This window comes from Teleopsis dalmanni, chromosome X (assembly GCF_002237135.1).
Source record: "Teleopsis dalmanni isolate 2A chromosome X, ASM223713v2, whole genome shotgun sequence".
Taxonomy (NCBI): domain Eukaryota; kingdom Metazoa; phylum Arthropoda; class Insecta; order Diptera; family Diopsidae; genus Teleopsis; species Teleopsis dalmanni.
The window spans coordinates 56,350,091-56,357,063 of NC_051848.1; the positions used below are offsets into that span (position 1 = coordinate 56,350,091).

Genomic DNA, 6,973 nt, shown 5'->3' on the forward strand with positions numbered 1-6,973 from the left:
CATGCTGTTGCTTTTGTTAAATGTTTTCGCTGTCAAGTAAAACAATTGTTTTCGCTATTTTGACTTGACGTTGTGGGGTCAACTTATTTCTTATTTTATTTAATTTTTTTTTGTTTTTTTTTGATTTATTTACTTATTACATTAATAAATTCTGTTGCTGTTGTTGCTGTTGTTGTTTTAGCAGAAATTCATTTAGTTTTTTCCAATAAATTTGGCAATAAAATTGTAAACGTATCCCGTAAGCCATATGCCAACGCTAAGTAAAAAATTGGCTGTGCTACATTTTGTTGAAAGTTGCGCTACTTTCTATATATATATTTTTTTTTTTTTGCACTTTTAGCAACAATAAATCAACTCTACGAATTTATAAAAAATAGGAACTTTTCACAATTTCCTTAATTTTTTTTAATTTGAATTCAAAAACAGCTATTGAGTTTTTAACTGATATACTACAAGCAAAAAAAATTTAAAAAGCAGTATTCACGTGCCTTTGATAAATGGTGTACACTTTAAGTCTTTAAATTTTATAAAAATGTTATATTAACTACAATAATTTAGTAAAGAAGGGTGCATGCACTCCTTTCATTTGTCCAAAGCCCTTCTGCGGGGTAACAGATAGCTTCACACATAACTTACTATGTGAACGTGAGAAACAAAATCTACTTGAACACTGTAGATCCCAAAGAGGCATGCGACAGTCAAAAAGATTCATTGATCCTGAACACATGTTATCCTTGGCCTTAGCAGAAACAATATTAAAATCTACACTTTACTTCTTACAGGACACTATAGACTTAATTACCACATGAAGATTATAGGTGCGGTAGAAAGTGACTCCTGTCAATTCTGTCATTAGGAGAAGGAAACATCAGCACATATTCTATACAGCTGCCCAGCGGCGGCAAGACGTAGACTCGTTTGCCTTGGAAGCAGGATTTTAGTCTTAAATCAAATAGGTAAAATTAAGCCGAAAGCAATTACAAGAATTATAAATAGTCTAAAATTATCTTAGTTGAGCCTTTAGGTGAACAATAAATCTTTTAGATCATAGTGCACTCATAGCCTATTATTTAATAATAACTACAATAATTAAAGTGCTTCAACAAATCATAATTATACAATCTCTACGCCGCTCTGTCTGGTTTCCCAACAAAACTTATACGGCTTATATGTTAAAATCGGGAAGAACCTCTCCGAACCGTTTGATACGTGTCGACCAGTTATGTAAATTACTATTAAAAGCAACATATGTTGCAACAATAATCTAGAACGTTCCTTAGTCTAGAAATTTGATTATAGATTTTCTGTTTTCAAAAGCAAATAATACTGTGCAAATCCAACTAAGTATTTTCTAACAATACTGACCATATTGTCATTTTCTAATGGAAATTTAAAATATTCGTTGAAAACGGTTATTCTATAGATGAATGGAAAAAACAGTTAATCCGTATAATATGTATCTACACCCTGTATATATAAGGTATTTACAATTGTAATTCCGTTTTTAGTTGTAATTTTTTTTTTATTATAATGAAATATATTTGCTAGTAAAATTTATCATTAAAAAAATCTTAACCCAAAAATAGTTTTTTTTTACATAAAAATTCATAAAATGATCTTTTAAGAGTACTATATTATTTTATCTTCATAAATCTTCATCTTACATTCTTAGTATATGTATTAATGAGTTGTTTTAATTTGCCTTTATATATTAAATTGTATTTTTTATATCCTTCTCATTTGATCCTATTTTCCCTTGCTTACATTTGTTAAGTATGTTTTCCTGTAGCCTTATTTGAAACTATCCAAAGAAAAACCTAGGAAGTGAAAATTTGTCATGTAAGAAATATATTATAATTAAAGATATAATATGAAACATCTGAATTTGAATTACTACATCCTTCTCTACGTATAATAAGGAAGAATATCCTTGATAACGAGTCGCTACTTTGCATACCAAACGCGAAAGCCGGTAACTATTAATCACTGTTTAAACCTTCAGCTTCGTGTGGAAACATGCGAGTGAAATTGTGAAACTTCTGCGAAAGCTGAGAAGAAAAAGATTCAACCTTTTTGAACTGAAACTGAACTTTCTAAACTAGTTTTGACATTTTATGGCTTCCATTGTTAAGAGTCGCAAAATCAATCCCGTCCCTTAATTTTCTTTAGACTCGAAAGGTTTTTTCATAAAATCTGTTAACCAGAAACCAAGCAAATTTTGAATACGCGTTTACTTTCATGCAAAATCTTCACACATGTATCTTACTCAATCGCACAGCACACAAACACCATATCGACGGTTGATGGAGGAGATGAGAACTGCGTGCGAGTAGCGCATAATTCAATATTTAAATGCCGAATTATTACAAATTTAAACCGAGAAGCTTTGCATATTAAACGCGCACACGTCCACTTCGCATATGTAACTTTTCTTCATGAAATGTCAAAACTTTAATCTTAAAGATTCACGGAAGATTTTTGCGAACCGCAACAAGGCAAGCACACATTTCCTTCAGGACAAACTTCATAAAAACGCTCCCGTTGGCGAATGTTGTCAGGAATTACCGTCTTCTCACTATGTGTGTAGGCGGGTCTATGGAAAATGTATGTGCTTTATTTTTGGGTTAAAATAAGCGCACGCCAATTTTAATACTGATAATTCTCATCAGCAATAAAATCATTCGCAGTGGCATTTTTCGAAAATTCCCATAGGACGCGTATTTCAAGAGTTAATTTTTTTCTCACTTTAAACCTTGTTTACTTTTCTTTAATAAAAAGGACTAGGAATTACGGTAGTCTTATTCATTTCTTAAATGACATCCACACTTTAGCAACCAAACTACAGCAGACTTAGTCTCCATAAGGAGTTATGCATCTTATTCGTCTGGCGGTAAAATATATTATTAATTCTTGTTTTCGTGGTAAAGTATATATTGCTTTAAAGCTTTAAAGAGATCAGAGTTCAAAGAGATTTTAGTGAAATAATAACAGGCACTTCAGGGGCTTACATTAATAAGATATTTGGTAACCAATTCTCTTAAGTGTTACAACCCCTTCTGCTTTTGTTCGTTACAAAGTTAATGTTATATTCTTCTATAATTAATAATTAAGTGACATGGCAACTCTAATGACTGTTGTTGATAGTTGGTTCGTCTAGTTGTGCTTCGATTCACGAGCAATTCTGGCAACGAGTTTTCAAATCACCACACTCAAAAATCTTATGAAAGATTGTTTCAAAGATCAGTCGCATTCTGGCAGCGGTCTTTTGTCAGATTTAAAGCTCCTTTCAGTCTTTCTAAAGACCAAATGAAAGATCTACTATTGATCAAGTCTATTGTTTTAATATACTATACTGTCTTTATATATATATATATCTTTATATATGCATATATATACATAATATGAATATATATAATATTCATATATACTCAGGTCTTTGTAATGAATTTAACAATCTTTTGATAAAATATTTCGTCGAATATTAATTTATTAATCTTTCATATTGGTAAATTTTTTTTGTTAAAAAAAACGAATCATATAAAAAATATGATGTGGATTATTCATCCTGCTTAAAGCCGTCACAGTTAGCTGCAGGTTTGGCATCCAAACGTGACTCATTTTCCCTTTCAGCCTTCTCCTTGGCAACACCAGGCAACCCCAACAGGAAACTCAAATTAGTTTGAGTTCCTACACTGCTTGTGGGCACTTCATCCGTGGAAACATTAGCATCACAAGTAACCAGTTCAACACGTTTGTCAGCCATTGAATCGTCAAATTGCAGAAGATACTAAAAATATTAAACATAGATATATAAGAAATATAAGAAAAATATTTTGTATAAATGACATTCTATTTATTTGTTTTTCATAATAATAAATTCATATATAAATCGATTATACTGGCATATGTTGAGAATGTTAAATCGTAGTATATTGCATTCATGCATGGAATTGCATTGATTTACATGAAATTTCAAGCTGCATCTTTGATCAGCTTAATAAACAACCTATGAGACCTGAAAAAAGCACATAACAAAAATTAGACGTTATCAAAAAATGTCATTGGACTTCTAGAATCACTAAACTTCGAATAAGATTGTACTAATATTTCCATCAAGATTTTCTCTTGAAAACTTCAAGTACTCCATACTTCTGCGCTATACAAAAGCACAGGTAGTATGAGTGATCTATGGAGCGAGGTTTAAAGCAATCGATAGCCTAGTCAGTGTGGAACTTTAACCCACTAAAACCACACCGACGATTAGCCCTCACGGGATCACCGATTTGGACTTTCGTCAAGAGCTCATTGCAGCTGTTCTTTTTTCCTCTTTGCAAAGTCGCAGACTCCGCATAATTTGAGTTCCGAACATTTTTACCGCATTCCATTTAAAGCTTCTTGAACACATTTCATGTACAATGCTGCTAGAAGATGATAAATGCCATAGAGTCTCCCCGAGTAATTCCCGTTCTTCATTAAACCGGTCACAGCGGAAGGCTACATTTTCTGCGCTTGCTGTAACTTTACAGAAACCTTACCTGATCTTCACATGGTAAGAGATTATATTGCTTAAATCCTTGCATGGTATGCAAAGGTTCGAAAAGACTCGATCCTATCTTGACGAAACTACGGGTACTGCTCATCGTCATTTTTCAGAGTAGTATTAACTTTGCAGGAATATCGAGCTTACAATAGATATTGTGACATAAACGCGTTCAAAAGCTGCTTTGGTGGGTGTCGTTGTTGTGTTCGTGTGCTTTTCTTAGGATCTGCCGCAGTGCAGATGGTGGAGCAACTAGGACAAAAGCCGCGCTGACAAGACTCAATCTGTGAGTTGACATCTGGTTTCAACCTTTTACAGAGTACAGTTGAGAGGACATTTTACGTGATAATTATTGAACTTATCAAAAATTGCAACAACAAAATTGTTCCAATTTCGTTATGAAAGATTATTAAAATTTTATTGGGGTTATTTCAACTCAATCAAATCTGTCGTAGCTGTGGGCAGGACGAAGAGAGCGCTTCTCATCTTTTGTGTTTTTGCCCAGCTCATGCACGTCGGCTACGTAATACTTTAGGAGCTCCCTTCCTTGAGGACCTGGACCAGTTACAGGATCTGACTTTAAATAGTATTTTATGCCCCGCAAAAGGTTCTAGGTGGTTTTAAACCCTAAAGTTTTCATTATTTATATACGGCATCTCAAGTGGATCCACTGGGGATCACCGGTATAACCTAACCTAACCTAATTAAACTCCAATAAAGTTTAATTATTATTATTACATTTTAATTAAGATCCGTACTTAACGCTAATTTTATAAAAATCAAATTTTAAGGATTTATTTATATAAATAAAATTTATGTAAATTTTTTTTAAATCTTTACAGATTTCTCATTGCTGTCAATATATTAGCACAACAAGAAAGAACCTCTAAAAATAATTGCAACAAAGTCGAATAAACATAAAAACAAAGTGTGCTGCCAATTCACATCAAAAACATGTCAGGCAAACGTATTGCACACATAACTGTCATCAAGTGACAAATGCTCGACAGCATCAATCAACATAAAAATTTACAACAATCTCAACAACAACAGCAACAACAACTGCAACAGCAACAGCAACAAGAGCAACACCAAGAAGAACGACGGGAACAATTATAGCAACAAACAACAGAGAAACAACATCACTTCCAGCAAATAGAGCAACACTTAAAACAAAAGCAACATAAGAAATTTACAACAAACGTCAAAAGCGAAGGCATGGCCGCTGGCAGAGGGCGCGGCTGTCGTGTACGCAGTTGGTTTCTATTCAAGGATTCGGTGATTTTTGTTTTAATAATGTGTATTTTACAAGTGGTGCACATAAATTTCCTTACCAAAATGACAACAAGAGCTGAAGTAATACAAATCAATCTTGGCAACAATGGCAACATTCCCAGCATTGCCAACATTGCCAACATTGCCAACAAAACTATACTCCATGGTGCCGAGAAGGACGGAGATAAATTAGTTGAGAAGTACTTATTAAATGAAATTTCAAATAAAACCAAAGATAGTTTTAAACATGAAAAATTAAGTGAGGATACATTAACAACATCACAACATAACAATAGTAAACATACAAATAATATTAATAATAATAATAATGATAACTTTTATAATACAAACATTAACAATAACAACAATTACGATAATAATAATAACATTAATAATATTATTGAAAATAGTAATATTAATAATAACAACAACAATAATAATAATGATAACACACATGAAAATAAAAATAATAATAATAACAGTAATAGTAATAATAATAATAATATTAATGAAAATCATAATAATAATAATAATAATAATAACAATAACAATAATGAATAATAATAATAATGAATAATAATAATAAATAATAATAATAACGAATAATAATAATAATGAATAATAATAATAATGAATAATGAATAATGAATAATGAATAATGAATAATGAATAATGAATAATGAATAATGAATAATGAATAATGAATAATGAATAATGAATAATGAATAATAATAATAATGAATAATGAATAATAATAATAATAATAATAATGAATAATGAATAATAATAATAACGAACAATAATAATAATGAATAATAATAATAATGAATAATGAATAATAATAATAATGAATAATGAATAATAATAATAATGAATAATGAATAATAATAATAATGAATAATGAATAATAATAATAATGAATAATAATAACAATGAATAACAATAATAATCAATAATAACAATAATGAATAATAATAATAATGAATAATAAATAATGAATAATAACAATAATGAATAATAATAATAATGAATAATAATAATAAATAATAATAATAACGAATAATAATAATAATGAATAATAATAATAATGAATAATGAATAATAATAATAATGAATAATGAATTATAATAATAATGAATAATGAATAATAATAATAAT

General features: G+C 30.2%; 1 long non-coding RNA gene across 1 annotated transcript in view; it reads right to left on the reverse strand.

Annotated features, from left to right (window-relative positions):
* Window positions 1-3,478: 3,478 nt before the first annotated feature.
* The window catches only part of LOC119687129, an 11,929-nt gene continuing 8,434 nt past the window's right edge, over window positions 3,479-6,973 (reverse strand). Inside the window, exon 3 of the long non-coding RNA XR_005253095.1 lies at window positions 3,479-3,787. This is a non-coding gene — a long non-coding RNA (uncharacterized LOC119687129). The remainder of the gene's footprint in view (window positions 3,788-6,973) is intronic.